At 39.9% G+C, this 17,660-nt stretch overlaps 1 protein-coding gene across 9 annotated transcripts in view; it reads left to right on the top strand.

Annotated features, from left to right (window-relative positions):
- The window catches only part of ELF1 (E74 like ETS transcription factor 1), a 92,560-nt gene that overhangs the window by 31,921 nt on the left and 42,979 nt on the right, over nucleotides 1–17,660 (top strand). The window contains exon 1 of one of the 9 annotated variants that reach the window (XM_026099182.2): nucleotides 10,644–10,711. The exons of the other annotated variants lie outside the window; for them this stretch is intronic. The gene's annotated coding sequence lies outside the window, so the exon portion shown is untranslated. Of the gene's footprint in view, nucleotides 1–10,643; nucleotides 10,712–17,660 lie in introns of those variants that run through there. 9 annotated transcript variants of the gene reach the window in all.

Below are 17,660 nucleotides of genomic sequence, written 5' to 3'. Positions count from 1 at the left end.
CATAGTGGTGTTTTTTTTTTTTTTTTTATGTTGTACATTTTCCTTTGGGGAGAGCAGGGGAAGGAAGCACAAGGATGAGAATTTTACTGCTGCAGCTTTTTGAAAGAATGCCATTAACTTCTTGCTTTGTTAAAAATGTTCTAGTTATTCCTATCTGCTACATCAGGTTATTGAAATGAAGTGATGGCCTTTGCTCTGAGCCTTGAAACAATACAGGAGGAAAGCGGGTGTTAGGGGAGTTTAAGCCCTACCTTTCTCAGCTAGAAAATGTTAAGATAGATCTAAAAATCTAAAGATGCAGTGTTATTACTAAGACTAAATATGTAAGAACTAGGAAGAATTTTAGAAGTTGGTTATGGTCAGTTGCCAAGAGCAATGCTGTGATAAATTATTAACTCATTGCACTGTACTCCCTCTTAGTGCAAACAGAATAGCTGGTTATTGTGCTCTGCTTGGTAAGTCAACATTGTAAAAAATTCCTTGGTTATCTAGAAAATGTCTTCTTTGGGATATTTATTAAAGGGACATCATAAGATTAAAAATTATGTTTGCCACTATTAAAAGTGATTAAAACAAATAGAAATCTATGAATGCAGTTTATTTCTTGTCTTCTCTGGTGTCTGGTTAGTGGACCTCTGCTTGGTTTCACTTCCTGCCTCCCCAGAAAAATACACCAGTAGCGAGGCAGTTAGATTTGGAGGCACAAAACAAGTTGGCTCATAGCTGTTCTGTAGGAAAAGCAGTTCTGTAGAGACCACTCCTCCCATGCTAGTTATAACCAAGTTAGATGAAAAATGTATAGGCTGGCTATTAAGAGCATCGCAGTGCCTTGCTGCTGCCATGCAGCAGCTTCTTCGGGGATATTCCTCAAAATTTTCAGTTTTCCAAGAATTGGGACATCCCAATTATTACCATTTGGTTTGTTAACTTTTATAAAGGTAAATACTACAGCATTTTCTTTCTTATTTTTGGTAAAATATACAGAGCTTGAAAACTTATACAATCTTGTGGTGCCCAAAAGTCAAATTAATTTATAAATGAAGCCTCTACCTTATAGCCCTAAAATTGTGTTACATTAATTTTTAGGCTAATTTCATGGTGTATAAATAATATACCAAAGATGATTATGCCTGTCGATACAGCTTTTTGTGTTATTCTTGGAGCTAATAAATAATGGTACACCATGAAAATAATATATATGACTATCTTGAAATATTTGCTGTAATAAAATCTGTGATTTGTTAGTGGGACACAGATGAACTTTCAGGGTTGAAAAGAATATCTAACTTTAGAGTAAACCATTTCTGGATCTGGGTCAGCATCCCTGCCACCCCAGTTTTCTTAGGAAAACATCGAATCCTGCCAGTACGTGTTGAAAGATATGACCAATGTGACTTACGAACTAAGAAGTCAATCTATAAAACGCTGTTGGCTACATAGTATTGTTGGAATCTGAGATGGAAAATACTTTTCTTTTCTTTTTTTTTTCTTCAGTCCTCTTCTAAGTTCTTCTGCCAAAACAGCAAAATTTAGTAAGGTTCAGATGGTGCTGCAAGGCTTTTTTGTTCAGAAAGGCTTTTGAGCAACTGTTACTTTGTATCTTTTTTTAATTTGTTGGCTGTTTGGAGTTACTTGAGTATTTGACAAAAGTGAAACTTCTGTCCTAAGCGGACATAAGAAATGGTGCAGAAGCGAGCTTCTGCTCGAGTTCTTCCACTGACTTTCTCGTGGTTTCTGATGGGTCCTGTTTAGGGCTTTTCCTGTCTTTCAGGGCATGAATGATCAAGGCCCAGCTACATCGAAGGAGTCGTCTTGTCTTTTGAACCACTCGGCAGCTGCAGTTCTTAGGGATAACCTGAATGATTACAGAGCTCAGAGAGAAGCATGTGAAAGGACAAAGCATGCGCTTTTGAAGCAACCTACTTATAGAAGAGTTTTCTAGGCAGAGATCAGGAGAACTTGCAGCCTTGTCATTTTCAGAAAATATTGCAAAGCACCGACTTTGAGACAGTTTTTACACTGAAAGTGATGATCAACATTTGTACACATTTCCCAAAATCTCCTGGTTATAGTACTTTAGGATGGAGCATCTTGGTCCCATAAAGAGTGAAATGGCAGAAACTCTATGAAATGCAGTGAGTTTTTGTTTGTTTGTTTGTTTTGTTTTGTTTAACTGCTTTTGAGTTTATATTGAAAATGCTCCTAGACTGTAGTGGTAGATAATAGTGTTAAATCTTCTAGTTATTGGCTGTTTTTGTATGTTTCAACTTAATATACTTGAGTGATGTGTCTTCTAGTACTTTAGTGGGAAACCTTGCAGGTATTCAGCTCAAAATGGCTTTTGCTCAATTTTATACCCTTATGACAAGACAACTGGCCACTGAAGGGGCAGCACACGAGGTCATTTTATTTCTCACTCCACCCTAAGGTCAATAGCAATTCTTCAGACTGGCTGAGGAGATTTCTGACAGGCTATATTATGGGGTAATCTGGGGCTGAGCAGAAGGCTTTACTTAGAGAGGCGAAGTGTAGCATATTTCTCTTTTTATATATGTAGGTATACATAATATATAAAATCTGGATATTACAGGTATACCTACAATATATACAAATATACATTACAATATGTATCAAATTTGCATATAAAACTGGATAATACAACTGTGTCAGTTTCTGCTTTTTACTGAAATTTCACTTTGTCTAGTAGTTGATTCTTTGCTTGCTTAATCCATATTGGTTCTTGCACTTTCCCTGCTGGTACTAAAAACCTAGTGTTTCCATTTTGTGGTAGGGTAACAGGTATTGGAGGTAGAAGAGCCACCATCTAACCTTTCTTCTTTCCTAGGAGTGGATGGTCCCATTCGGCAGACGTGCTGGGGCTGCGTTAGGCAGTTTCTCAGTACGGTTTCTGCCGTTGGTTGTGGTTCATTTCTGAAGATCTCTTGCTTATTTGTTTGCTCATTTATAAAGTCAAATAATCTGGTTTCTTGGCAGTTTAAAAGCCAGTCTGAAGGAGGACAGGCCTTAAAACCTCAAGAGATGTCCTGTGCCGTGCTAGGAGGGAAGCCGTGACCAGCACTTTATGTAGTGCTTTGGTAGACTTACGGGGCCACGTTTCAGTAAGCTTGATTTTATTACGGCTTATTCAGCTGACTGCCTTTTTGTGTAGGCATACCTTCTTTTTTTTGGAGGTGGGGAGAAGGTGTCGCTGAGCTCCTCCTCGTCATGTAAAGCTGTAGCTCTTGCAGGAGGACAGGGTGGTTCTGTAACAAGTTTTGGTGGGGGGGGGGGGGGGGAGGAGATGTAGCCGTGAAGGCAGGAAACACTTGCCGTTTAGTCCTCGTATCTGTGTCTCTGCTTCCTGTCAGTTAAACCACGAGCAGGGGAACAGATGCACCAAGAGATGACTCTACTTTAGTTTCTGTCATGGGCAGCCATTGTGTAACAAACTGTATTCTCAAAAAAACCTACTAATGTCTACGGACTTTTGATTTTATGAGCCATCTGAGACCCTTATTTAGATACCTGAGAGTAAAGGCCAGAATTTAATTAGTTCAAGAGAAAGCAGTATGTGGACTCTTGAAGCATAACCGTAAAATAATAACTACAGGAGTTATCACTAAAGCAATGAGAGCTGAGGTCCAGTACTTTTTCAGTGCTATTAACATTAAAGTTTTTAAACACACATGAGAAACAGAAAGATTGTTTGAGCATGACATCACACAATTTCATGAATGTCTTTCTGGGCGGAGAATTGCCATGTTTCTCGACTCTGTGAGGTTTTTATTGCAAGATCCCGTAATCTGCAGAGTGATTTATTTATTTATTTTTCTGTTAATCTGCTTGTGGATTCACGCATGTCTCAGGAAATTTTGGCTTTTCGGTTAAACAAGTTGTTACAAGGGTACTCTGAAATTTAAAAAAAAAAAAAATTGAAGATGTGATAGTTTTGCACTAAATCTCATGATTTTTAGAGATTTTATTCATAATTCTTCAGTTACCTGTGTTGACTGGATTATTACTTCATATATAGGTGTACATATTAGTTTATGTATACTATTACAGCATAGTTAATTTATTGCAGCTACAACCCTAAGAATATCTGCAGCAGCAGCAGCAGCAGATTTTAGAGAACTGAGTACTCCACACAGTTTCAGTTCTAATATGATTTTGATGTGTAGATTAAGGTTTCTGCCTTTTGTCTGATTTGATATTTTCTTCTTCCTCCTATGGCAGACAGTATAATTCCCAGAACTATTATTATTTTTTAACTGTTTGTTTGTTGATTAGGCAGCACTGAGTAGAGAGATTTCTTTGCTGCGTGATAAAACATTTTATCTCTGTTATGTTCTACAAAGTAAAGGTTTACAGCCTTAGGGGCCCATCCTCTGTATGGGGAGTGTGAAAAGGTTACAAAGACAGTAAGAACAGATTGGGATGGGTTTTTTTGTCTGACTTCTTTTGGGTTATAAAGCAGTGTGCATCATGCCCTGTGCGCTTGAAGTGGTGAGGAGATGGTTAGGAGTGTTCAAAGCGGTTTTGTGCTCAGCAGCAGAAGGGCTGCTCTCGCAGACGCGGGCACCTGCCCATGGCCCTCAGTGGTGCCTCAACTCTTGAGACATGAGCTCCTGGCTCCTCTAGAGTTTCTGCAGGGCCAGGAGCAAGTACCGCAAGGCCAAAACCTGGATTTTTCCCTCTGTGAAAGGCACCAGCTCTTGAGTTTCTAACATGGACTGGAAGCCTGATTTCTTTTTGTTTTTGAGAGGAAGGGTGCAAATGGGGCATGCATCTCTGGGGGAGGAACGCCTCTGAGAACCACTGCTTTAAGGTTACAATGTCTTGACAAAAGTGTGGGTGGTTTTCTCACCCACCCACAATTTTGAAATTGTTTTATTGTATCATAGCAGACTACATTCGGTTGGAAGTTAAGGCTTCATATAAACAGATCAAATATTTAACAATAGGAAAAAAAGAGAAGGGTGACTGGAGGGAGGATAAGTAAGGGATGAACTAGAAAATCTGTAAAGCAAGCTCTCCTTGTGTTACCTTGTTCATGGTAGTGGTTAATCTTCCACTTTAACCTCATCTTTCCCTTGTTCTTTTTTGTGACTCTGTGCAGGTTGAGTGCCTTCCCATGAGAGGGAAGGGTAGGGTAGAAGTGATAGATAAAATGCTCCTTTGGTCTCTCGTTTCTGAGATAATTTAAAAGTTTTCTGAATATAGAGCTGATGTCTGCTGGGTCAGGCAAGGGTGCTCCTTGCCTGCTGAGGCTATGGCACTGCGAGAGAGGCTGGAGTGCCTGCTTCAGCTGCACCACATGCTTATTTTCTTGGACACCTAAATGGATCGAGGTCTGGATCAACTCCTGATAATTTAGGCAAGCCAAGGGATGGCCTAAAGTAGGGACCTTAGTTATCTTATGCTGACATCCTATAATGAATGGAGAAAAATTGACCTCTCCAGGAGGTGCAGCCCACCTTTTCTCCTGTTGATGACAGAGAAAACCTTGAGCAACCAAAGTCCTTTTTTACGTAATACGCCTGAGTCTCTTGGAATTAAGTGAGTTTAGAGAACTTCATTGTGGAAAAATCCTACTTCTGTGGGTCAACTGAGGAAGAACTCTCGCAAAAAACCTCTTTCCTGACCATCGAAGCTGTGTCAGTGCATCTCTGCCTGGTTCTTTTCTGCTATATGATGCCATTGGAGGTTTCTTTTTTAGGAGGCACAGGCGAATTTGGGTAATGGCCTCATTCAGGCAGCACCTGCGAGAGTGCGTGTGCGCTCCTGTGAACAAGTGTGTGGAGTATGGTGCCTTTGCCCTTTAAGCTTGTGTAGCAAGACTGATGATCTTCTGATCCTACAAGCTACCAACCAAAATCTTTGAGGCTGAGTGCTGTAATGTCTGTATTACTCATTCTGGGGAGCAGAGGAGAGGTGGAAGGACGGCTGAAGGAATAGTGCACAAGCAGGTGGTTGTGGTGAAGTTGCACTGCTTTCTGTTGCAGGAGGAGACCGAGCTGGGTGCTTGGCTCAGTCCCAGATGACCAAGGGATTTTGTGTCCCCCCTCGGCTCAGTCATCTTACCTCTGTCCACAGCTGGGGCATCAGGTTAACTCGTGTGATCCTGTAGCAGGAGCTGCAGCTGAGCAGCACAGGAACCCGCAGAGCCGCCATCGCTGACACATAACTCAGTTCTGCAAAAGACTAGGAACTTGCATGATGAAATGAGGAAGGGGTGGGATTTGAATTTCTCCACACCTGCTCTGCGGCAGCACTCTGAAACTTTCCAACAGACCTGCTGTTGTAGGTCTTTTCATATAGGCCATATATGTTCTGCGTCGAGTTCATTGGCAGCGAATTCCTGTGTCTCCCAGGAGCAGGCGCGTGCTCGTAGGAGAGTGACTTGGGCTTCAGTGTGAGCATTTCCCCAGACATTACAAAATGAGAAATATTGGCCTGTCCAGACGTTGCCTTCCCTGGAGGGCCCTTTGCAGACCCTGCTCCTTTTTCCACATAACTCTTGAGAGAAATGTTTTTTCACTTTTTTTGTATTAACCTTGTTGGTCTTTGACTCGTGTTTCATCGGTGCTTAAAACCCCACGGTGGGAATTGTTAGTCTAGCAACAAGTTGAGAGATAATTTATATTCTCTTAATAGCCAAGTTCACTAGTTTGAAATTCCCCAGACAAATAGTCTCCTTGCCTAATCCCACCCTATATAAATACTTTAGAATCTAGAATTTAAACTATGCTGATCTATAAGAAGAAAAGTTCTTAAATGGAATAGGAATATTAGTTTCCATCTTATCCTACATAGGTACAAGTTAATATGTTTATTATTTTAATTACCATAGGCCTCAGGAGGCACATGTGTTTTCAGTATAGTCTGAGTGGGTACATGGCATTTTTGGGCACCTGAAAAAGTATTATCTGACTTTTAACTAAGGGTTGAGTGAACGTTCTTCCCCACCACAACCATGTAAGTGCTCTCTGGCCTTGCATCGTTTTTAAAGGTATGGCTGGAGATGCAGTTTCCCAGGTTTGGTTCTTTACATTTTGCTGCAGACATTTGTTTAAAACAAAGTAGATCTGCCACATGTTGCATCCTGGATAGGTGTTCAACACGGCAGAAATGGTTGCACTCTTTACACCATGATGGTCCTTCCCTCTCCCCTCCAATCTTAAGTAGCCTTCTGCACCTGATGATTTAACCCGGCAGTGGCCTTTGGCCAAACATAATACTGCACATACTGGTGAAGGGCATGGCTATCTCGAAAAACAGCGCAGCTGTGCAGGGAATGTCTGACTTGGCGAACACCTGGAATCTGAATGTTATCTCTTTAAAAACTGGCTGAAATTAAGGATACATCGACGTCAGAAATGAGAGAAACATAGAAGTCTGTACCTCTCAAAACTATCGCCTTAGCAATACAGATCAAGTGAGTTAACGTTGAAGATGCTGATGGGGAAAGAATGAAAAAATACAGCAAAGATGAGGGGAAAAACATGAACCTAATATCTCTCTGCAGGGACAAGGGAGAAATGTCAGGAAGTTTTAAAGAAACAATTCTCCACCTTTTTCTAGGTACAGTGGCAAAAGGTATATTGGATGTGTCTGAATTGGACGTTGTTATTGGGATAACCTGCACCTAGAGCTCTGTCACTCCACACCCATGAGTGGCTGGCTGTCTAGTAACAAGGTGGTTTGTGTACCAAACAAGTCGCGGCGAGAGCCTGGGGTTTTTTGTTTTGTTTTGCTTTTTGAAGTCCCTCTGGCTATGTAATGCTTACCTTTTCTAACCAAGGCCATGTAATATTCCTGGTTTTGTTGGGCGATTTTTAAAGTCGTTTCCTATTTCAGGTTCAGTTTTAAACTATGGTTTTGAGAACATTCCTTGAGTTCAGAGCAAGCTGGTTGGCAGGTGACTCTGCTCTCTTTCCTGCATACTACCGGAGAGTTTACTAACCGTGCTTACTTGAGCATATCTGAGGTATTTTCTTTCTTCGTACCTTCTTCCTTGGTGAGCTGTGACCAGGAACACAAGTACAAGTTACCCATGCAGAAAGCACGTACGAGTTCAGATCTGTGACTCATGCTGCTAAGTGAGAAGGTGCAGTTGCAGCCTTCTTGCCCAAATGCGTTTTAGCCCTTCAGTGGGATCGTTGAGTTTTGAAGCTCAGCTCCCTTATTATATCATTTTCATAAGTAAAATTTTATTAGCTGTTTAGCTGATGTGAGTTGCAGCTACAGCGGTCCAGAAAATATGATAAAATAGAGATCAAATGGAAGAGTTCGTCTCACAAAGGCTTGATGCCTTGATTTAGGAGTCTTCCTTGAAACAAGACCATGTGTAACTTCCTTTGCTGTCACCTTTAAAAGAATGAGGTTAGCATGGCTTATATGAGTTCTTGAATTGGGGAATGCAATTAAGCCAAAAATAAGAGTTGAATGTGCTGAAGCTAAAAAGCAGTTTCATTAGAAAAGGCAAATGGTGGGGGGAAAAAACCCAGACCTTGGAGGTTACTGGGAGGTTATTCATGAGTTCTAACTGAAAAATATTCCTTCCCTATCTGCTAGTGTTTCTTATCAACCTGCTTGGCGGTAGGTAGGGTTTGATACTTTGTACCTCTCCTTATATTACCTTTCATTCTTGTTTCTACAGGCTTTTTTGATTCAGGTATTTCAACTTGTGCAATGTTATGAGGTGGTGTCTCTCACTGTAGGGTGTTCTTTCTTGAAAGCTTAGTGCAAACATCAGCTTGGTGATTTTGGCATAGTAAGATATTCAACTACTTTTTCTGAGAGATTTGCTGACTGAGATCTGTCTCTACTGTCTCTCATAAATAACCTTGTGACAGTGTTAGTGTTGGTTGCTTCAAACCCTTAAAAATAATTTCACAGTAGTACTTGTCTTAGTTCATCAATGTTTATTTCAAGATCTAATATGAAGAATTGCTTCTGGTGGTTGTGGCTGAAGGAGTAGCAAAACTGACCAGATAGAGATATCTCTAAGAACCTGCTTGTTGTGGCACCTTATACAAACTATGCTGTATCTGCTTCCAGACTGGAGAAAACAGATCTTCTCTTGCTTGCTGGAAGAAATGGCACTGTTGATTTCCCATAGTGTAATCATTGTAAATGCATTGACGTAGAGTGCTTCATTTTTAATAGCTGGGAGGAAAATTAAATGAGACTCCTTGCAACAAATAGATTAAAAAGGTTCAGATATAGTTTGTGAAAATGTGTTTTAAGTGATAAGCTCTATAAATAAGAGGGGTTGAAAATATGGTGTTTCTATCTCTATTTTACCCGTGTGTCACTGTTAACCACAGTGTTAACTTAAATATAAAGTTAAGTGCTTTTCTAAATCTGGAGCCAGAATCTCTGAAAGACTCAAAGCTTTAATTAGCCACTCAGTAAGAAAGGAGTTTGAGAAGTGTTGGTTGTACTGCTTTATGATCTATGTTGTACTGTTTCTCAACAAAACCTCTCGTAGCCATTTTTTTGTTTTGCTTTAATTGGATCTGCGATTCTTGTCTGAAGGGTTTAAAAAAATTACTTAATTACAGATTTAGGTTAAAGAAACAAGCCATTAAAACTCTCCTCCTGTGCTTCATTCATACTTTTTGAATTGGCTAAGCTGTGTGTAGGTAACAGTTTTACCTTGCATTGTTCACTTGAGGAAAAATGGACCGTTTGTCCCCATAACAAAGCTGCCTGTACAAGTCTGTCAAAATCTGAAATGTATGATGTGCGTGTATGGAAGCTGAGCTACTTGTCATACAAAAACATAAAATATCTTCTGTAGTCCTCTGCAGCATCAGCGTCACAACTGATGTTTCATAGGGATGGCCAAGTGCCTTGCATAAATCATGAGCCATGCTGTGACACCAGCCAGAGAAACCGCTGCTACTTTTTTTTTCAGCATTATATGGTTTTAATTTGTTGCCTCAAGTGTCTAGGCTGAGGACTGCAGACGGTGGAAATAGGATTGGCAGTGCAGCCTTCAGAAAGGGACGATGCTGTAAGGCTGTAAGTCGTCACAGGGGGGCTGAAGGGAGATGAGGAATTAGTGCAGTTAGGTTATCTCAAACCCCAAACAAGTCATTTGGGGTTTCTGCAAGGGGTGTTTTCCAAGGGGGGGAAAGCTATTCAAATAAGCAGCTGGTGTCTGTGGGATATGGGTTTGTGTTTCAGGTAGAATAAATCTCTCTTTGCTGCTTGGTTTCTGAGTTTTGTGGGTATTTCAGAGCATGTATTCTCAGAGTTGTTGAGTTTACAGAATAAAATCTGAAGATGTCTTTTAGCTGTCAGGTAAGAAGGAAAAATGACTCCTTTGATGCTTTCCCCCCCCCCCCCCCCCCCCCCCCCAGAATATTTGAGTTTTTCTTGTTGGTAGCAAGGGTTAAACATTGAGGGCAACAGGTATAGGCAGACTTAGGTATGTGATATGTTTGACTGTTTTGCAAGGTGCTATAAATGTTGGCTCCATGTAATCTGATACCAGGGTAGGACAGGCTAACTTAATGAAGGAAAATAGACAGCAATGTAAAAGAACTGGAATTTCAAGTCTAGCTGACTAATAACAGCCTGCTCTAGAGGGTTTTGACTATTTGTATTGCTGACAGCTGACAGCAAACGAGAGGCCAGCAACAGGAATATTTCCTAATCTGCTCTATTTTCACACTGATTCTTTAAAGACACTGCAAAGGTAAGATCCTTTACATTTCTGAGACTGACAAATGTGCTGAATGCAGCCTTGGATAGAAGTATGAGGTCTAAAAAATACCAAACTGTGACTAGAAGTGTGTGTGTGTGGAAGGGGAGGGTCCAGCGAACACATGTTGTACTCAGATTAGTTTATGCCTCTTTTTAGTTAGTGCATGTCAGTTAAATCAAATTTAGAATTCTTAAATGTCTCAAATATTCAAATTTACAAAGGCTAACCACAGAGTATTTCCATGAGTATGAGTTACAGAGAGAGTAATTTTGAAATAACATAAATGTTTTGTTCGTCCTGCTTGACAGTCTGGTTTGAATAGTTAAAAATAGGCAGGCTGCAAAAGGTAAGCCACAGAATGCTAAAAATCTGCTTTGGAGAAGTTACAAAGAGGATTATGACTGAGCTGGGTACTGTAGCATCTTCTGCAGCATACGTAGGAGAGGTCTTGTGGAAATTTAACTGATCTAGAATTACCTATGCTTGACTGAAAAAGGTCGCATGGAATAAGAAACTTCTGACTTGCAGCTGATCTCCACTGGCCTTTTGTCAGTGCCTCCTTTAACATACATACTTTGTGTCTAGTTATGTTTCAGTTAAAAAAAAAGTCTACATCTTTGGCCAGCAGAAAATGAATTCCTCTTCAGTAAAACTTAACCTTCACCCACAGGTGAATTAAAAATAATGGCTGTAGTTTGTGGGCAAGGTAATTTTCATAGGACGGTTGACAGTTTTATATCAGTATTTGGTACAGACTGGCAACAGGTAATCTGTGAATTTTGGCACCTAACCGAAGCCATTATCTTTAGTCTCCTTCTCCTATAGGGTGGGTTGTTTTTTATTTTTTTGCCATGTTGTTTTTTAATCAAAATAGCAAAATTGCTTTGTGTTGAGCATTTTTTTTTTTCTGTATTTCATAAGTTCTCCTTGTAGCCTGCTTTAGCTATGTTGGAGCTCAGCCCCTTCGCTGTCTCTATAACTGGTAGACCCTCTCCCTTTGACTTGATTTTTATGAAGCTTTTATAACTGCTTATATGATCATGGTCTTAATCCTTAACAATGTTCTCCTTATTATTTAATTCTCCTTAAAACATGTGCTATTATTTAATTCCCCTTAAAACATGTGCTATTAAGTGCCACAAACCCTTTGAGAATGCCTTTTGAAACGTATTTTTATGCCACTGGAGTAGTTCATTTGAGTTATAGGTATTTCTGAACCGGAATTGGGAATTTTATCGGTTTACAGTTTTGTTCTTAGTATCTTATTTAACTAGCTCTGTGAGATTATTTGCAATTTTAAAAAATAGTAAAAAAATCTGTCTTACCAATGTTATTTATTAATGCTGATCATTTGGTTATGATATGGCATACATAAAAATCTTGTCTCTACAACATTCAGTTTATCTAATATCAAATTTGTAGAAGAGGAAGTAATTAGAGATCTTTTTATTTTCCTTTTTCTGCACAATTAGTATCTATAGATAGTATGTATTTAGTATTTATAGTATCAGTGTGTGTGTGTGTATATATATATAGAGTTTTTTTTAAAAAAAACATTTTATGATTTTACTAAGCTTTTGACTTCTGTCCAGTCTGTAACAAGGAGTTCAACTAGGTGCATCTAGGCTGATGTATTTTTAATGGATTTCCTTTCATCCTTCTAAAACTTGTTGCTTTTCAGCTTATTGAATGTTTCTGTATTCTCGTTTATAAAATGGGAAATAAGAGCACCTGATTATTTTCCTTCTCTTTACTAGTAGTGCAGAATTAAAGGCAAAACCCAATGTCAGACTGAAGTTAGTGGTTCCCAAGTATTTTGGGTCAACAAACCGTATTCCCCAGCCTCTGCATTTGCTGGAGATTACCATGCATGTATATCACCATACATTAGGAAAAAGTGAAACAATTTCTGTGGAAGTTTTACTGTTTTAATATGGATCCAGGGACCAGCTTGTAAAGCTTACTAAGGCCACATGTTTGGAAATGTTCTTCATAACAAAAATCTGATGGTTATTAGGATGAGAGACCCCTAGAGAGCCCTTTGGAGCGAAGTTCTTAGAAAGACTGGCAACGAGGTTGTCAGGGGCCAGGAAACTCAGCGAGACAGTGTATTCGCGGCCAACGTTTTTCAAGTGGTGAAAAACTGACTTACGCATATACTTTTTCCCTTATGACAGTAACTACAGACCAGTGTTATCTTTGCAAGATGGAGATGTTCGTACGTCCCTGTTCCCCGCGTCGATAGTCTGAGTGATGAGTTCGCATAGCCTTGGCATGCTACAGGAGCTCTTCACACCGTGTTTTGGGTGCCGTTGCCCTATTCAGGGGATTTCAGTTAATCCTGTTTGTTTGGCCACAAGTGGATGAGCAAAGTTGAAGCTAAGTACTCTGCCAGCAATACTGAGGTGGTGAGGAGGAGCTTTGAATGGAGCTGACTGAAGTGGAAGCAGAAAAGACAGCTTTCCACGTGTCCTGTGCCGTGTAGGAATGCGTGAAGTTGTGGGGTTTGGGTTTTTTCTGTAGTCCAGACAATTATACTGGAATTAAAGGGTAAGGTCAATAGAAAGGCATGCATTTTATATATTTAATTTGGTAGGTACACCTGTGTGTGTATGTGCACTTTCTCACCTGCACGAGTGTATGTGTATGGACACAAAAACATATGGCAATAAAGTATGACTATATAGCTGCAACTGCTGTCTGTACGTACGCATCCTTACAGGCTTGTGTAGGGCAAGCGCTATACAGTGGAGTAACAATACACGGTTATTATCTAAATGTAGCTAGAGCAATGCAGTTTTTCTGTGAGCTAAGGCTTTAGGACTCCCCAAGCAATTTGAAAAATTTCAAAGCCAATGCTGCTAGGTCACAACTATCTGAAAATTTATTGGTCTTCTCTCTTTTGTGTGTCTGATATGCCACAAATACCATTTGGACAATCCGAAACTCTTTTTGAATCCACTAACTAGTTGAGGGTTTAAAAAAAAAGAAAGAAAAAGAAGGGAGGAAAAAAAAAAGGAGAGGGGTCCAATCTCTCACATAATTTGGGGAGGAAGTGAGAGCTGATATTGTCATATCTTTTCTCCCCAAACTCTTCGTGTTACAGCATATGCTCAAGGTATGGGAAAGCAGGATTTAGGCCCTTTCCTCTCAGGGGGATGCAGAAGGGAGGCGAAGGCTTGGGCCCTTGTTCCGCACTGGAATGCCTTAGCTACCTGGCTTGAGGACAAATTACACACAGTAAGTTTTTCTATTCAGTTGATCCTGCTTTGTAAGAACAAACATTTTGTGGAGAAGGGACTGAAACCCAGTGTGGCCTTTCCCTTGCACGACAAGGGGACTAAGCAAGTCTTGCTCTTCCTCTCAGCAGATGTTCAGGTACTTTATTGAAAGCTCGAAAGCTACAGCGGTGAAGATAGCGAGAGTCTTCCTCGCCTTGGTATCTGTTTAACTTGCTGCTTAGGAGTGGCCTTTTTGAGGGAGATGGATTTTTGTTGCTGAAGCTTAAAATCAATTATTTATACAGTGCCGTAGGTCTGCACACCTACGCTGCTCTGGGGTTACCTTAACCCGTCAAGCATACTGGCAGCAGAGGATACAGAGGAAAAATCAAAGCCTCAACTACACTATAATTTTCTTGAAGTTTCCCAGCGGAGCTTGCAGAGTTGCTTGTGCGTAGGGTTTGTGTCCAACAGCTGTGTTATATAAACCTCCTAAGTAAAGGGACTTACCATGTTAAAAGTATCAGGGAACACGGGAGATAGGAAAAGGAAGGGTTTTGGGGGCGGGGGAGTCTATAAACAACACTGAAGTCCTTATTGTTAATAGTCCGGAAAGGAATCTTGTTTCACATTAGATATTAAGGCTAACCGAGATTGTTGCCAAAAAAATGGTGTTTGTTGAAAATGTGATTATTTGGTGACAGCGAAGAAGTGCCTGTGACTGGCGTTTGTGCCTTCTGCTGTCTGGAGTAAACATATGTTGTTACGTGACTTTGAGGGATGGGTTCCATTTCACCACTTCTGCACTGACTAAATTGTGTGCCTTTTTATTATTTTTATTTAACAGATTATTTTTATGTAACTGAATACTCTTATTCTGTCCTCCTTGCTCTTTGTACTGACAGCCCATAGTGACATAGGCTGCTTTCCAGCCTCGCTGGGGAACAGGGGTTTATTGATACCGATGTTTCCTTTGTCCTTAACTAAAGCTCAGGAAGGGTCACTCAGAGTTTTATTAAGTCAGCTGCTTTTGGCACGGTTTCCCCTAGGCAGCACTGATACTTCCACAAGATTTCAGGATGTTCCTTAAGTTGCTTCTGCCCTTCCTCAGTGATAGCCCCATCCAATGTTGTTTTCCTATTTTTTTTCTTAATTTGTGTGAGTAGTTGAAGTGGTGTGCATTTAGAGATTTCTCACGCCAAATAAGGTAGATGAACTCATTCTTCTCGCTTGTCCTTTTGCTGGCTGCGGATCCTCGGGGTCTGAGGACATGGTTCAAAGCTGCTGTCCTGTGCAATTTTGTATTATCGCACAGGAATAATCAATCTGTGAAGAACACCACGGTAGACTATTTTGTTAGCATTTGTGTTCAGTGTGGACAGCACATAAAGATGATCACAGTGGGTTTAGGACTTTTGTGTTAGGAAATCTCAGTTACTGTTTCACTTTGTTTCCTTTTTATGGAAACCAGTTTCCATGTTCTTATCCTGCTGCTTGTATAGTGTCTTACTAAGATGTGACTGCGCAAAAAGAGGACTGGCTTGATCCAGCCTGAACCTCCAGAGGATTTAGAAACCTGAGTGACCATCCGTGTGTTTGCCTAACTTCACCTGTGATGGTTTTCTGCCTTCGAGTCAGAATTTCTTTTATTATTCCCTTTCCTCTTTTTACTCCCTTCTTCTTCCTGCATCTGAGATATGGTTGAGAAAGGCGTTCTGCTTTTCATTTTTATTGTTTAAGTCACAGCTTTGTCACTTGTAGGCTAGAGCTCATAATGCTGAAGACTGCCTTTGAGAGTCATTGGGAAATCAGAATTCATTTGTTCTCATGCTCGACAAGATGAGCTGTTTTAGGAGTAACTCATGATCTGCATTCAAATCTTAGCACAACTAAGCTGTTTCTTAATTTTAAATGTATGTATGAGCTCACTAATTTCACAAAACAGTCAGTGAAGCATGATTGCAGTCATTGTTATTAACCCTAAATGGAACTGCATCCAGCAGCTTGCTAGAGGTGTCTTTGAGCTCAGCTGAGGTGCTCTTGGTACCAAGGCTTAAGCCTTCTAGGATTATATCAGAGCCTTTTTAGCAAATTTTGGGGTTTGTTCTTGGCACTTTGCATGTTACCTATTCCAGCGTTTATTACTGATAGTGATGTTGATGCCACTGAATTATTTTAGTGTTCTGTATTACAGACTTGAATGCTAAGACAACGAGGCTTTACCAGCTAATGCCGTCAGGAGTTGAAGGAGAAATTGCTGGCTGGTTATTTCTGAGTTGGGGCTTAGCTGCAGTTTGGGGAACACTGTTCAGCAATATTGCAGCTTTACCGTAGAAACCAGAAATGTTGGTTTTGGTGGCCTTTCTTACTAGCTTTACTGAACTGGCCAAATGGGGGATAGCATTAAGTGCAGGCTGTATATAGTGAAGAGTGGCGGGGAAAGAAGCTGTGGTGTCCAGCAAGTGTGTCCCACAATGTATCTTGTGGGATATGAGTAGTAGCTGTGTATCAAGGGTTACACTGGCTGAATATGCTTTTTGACAGACTGATAGAGGAGGTTGTTTCTAGATATGAAATGCAGTAGAGGAGGGAAATTTCCAGAGGGATTGAGAGAATTTATTCATATGTCAGCTTTAAGAATTAATAAATGTGTCTTAATTTTGCTTTCTATTGCTGTGTCCTAATATTGATTTATCTAATGTGTTTCCACAACAATGAGTGAGTACAAATGAAAGCAAAAACTTACTTATTCTGTAGTTCTGAAAGTTAGAATTAATAAACACTTGGTCCCCTTTCTCCTAGGATTGATTGTATATAGTCAAGCTTATTGTGCATGTGAACACAATTTACACATTTTGTGCTGTTTGTAAATAACTTATTTTCTGTTCACAGATGCCCATTAAATTAGGGAGGGAGATAAGTTGTATTATATAGCAAAAACAATAGTCATGTTTGTGTTAGGCTATGGACAGCAGGATGCTGCAAGACTGGGAATAATGAAAGCACAATTTATAAAAATAGCTGTGGGAGGGAAATATAGATGTTTTAGAATTGTGCTGGTATCTGTGAAAAGCTGCTGCTGTTTTATGCATGCTAGAGAAAAATTGCGATATGGGTCGAAGGAAAATGTTATGCATTATTTTGTCCTGCTCTTATTTCCCAATAGTTCATCTGTTAAAACTCTGAGAACTGCTTACTAGGTACCATTAAAGAGGTAACTAAAATTTTTCCATAAATAATAATAACTAGAGTTCCTCATTTTTGTAATAGCTGTAAGGTTGGATATAGAAGCTTCCTGAAGCCCATTAAACCATTCAGTCACTTGTCTTTGGCTTTGGCCATTATGTTGTGGTTAGATGGTGCTTTTCTTATAAGAAGAAAGTGTCATTCTACTGTATTTTTAGAAACCTTGATGGGTTTTTTTTGTTGTTATTGTTTGGGTTTCTTTGTGAACAGTATGCTATATGGTCAACTGTATCACGGTGGTGAAAAATTTATAAAACAGCTTCTAAATATCTGATCCTGCAGAGGAATCAGTTTATTAGGAACTTTGTTACCATATAAAGTAAGCATAACTGTTCTCACTAGTATTCTTGTGGATCCCTCCAGGATCAAATGCATTATGCTGTTGCAGTCTCTCAAATGATGTCAAATCACAACATTTAGTTTTGCACTGAGCTTTTCATTTAAAGAAATACAAAAAGGTCTCTTTATAGCTC

The sequence above is a fragment of the Dromaius novaehollandiae genome, chromosome 1, assembly GCF_036370855.1.
Source record: "Dromaius novaehollandiae isolate bDroNov1 chromosome 1, bDroNov1.hap1, whole genome shotgun sequence".
NCBI classification, from domain to species: Eukaryota; Metazoa; Chordata; class Aves; order Casuariiformes; family Dromaiidae; genus Dromaius; species Dromaius novaehollandiae.
Note: the sequence above shows the minus strand (reverse complement) of the source record. Positions and strands in the feature narration are given on the sequence as shown.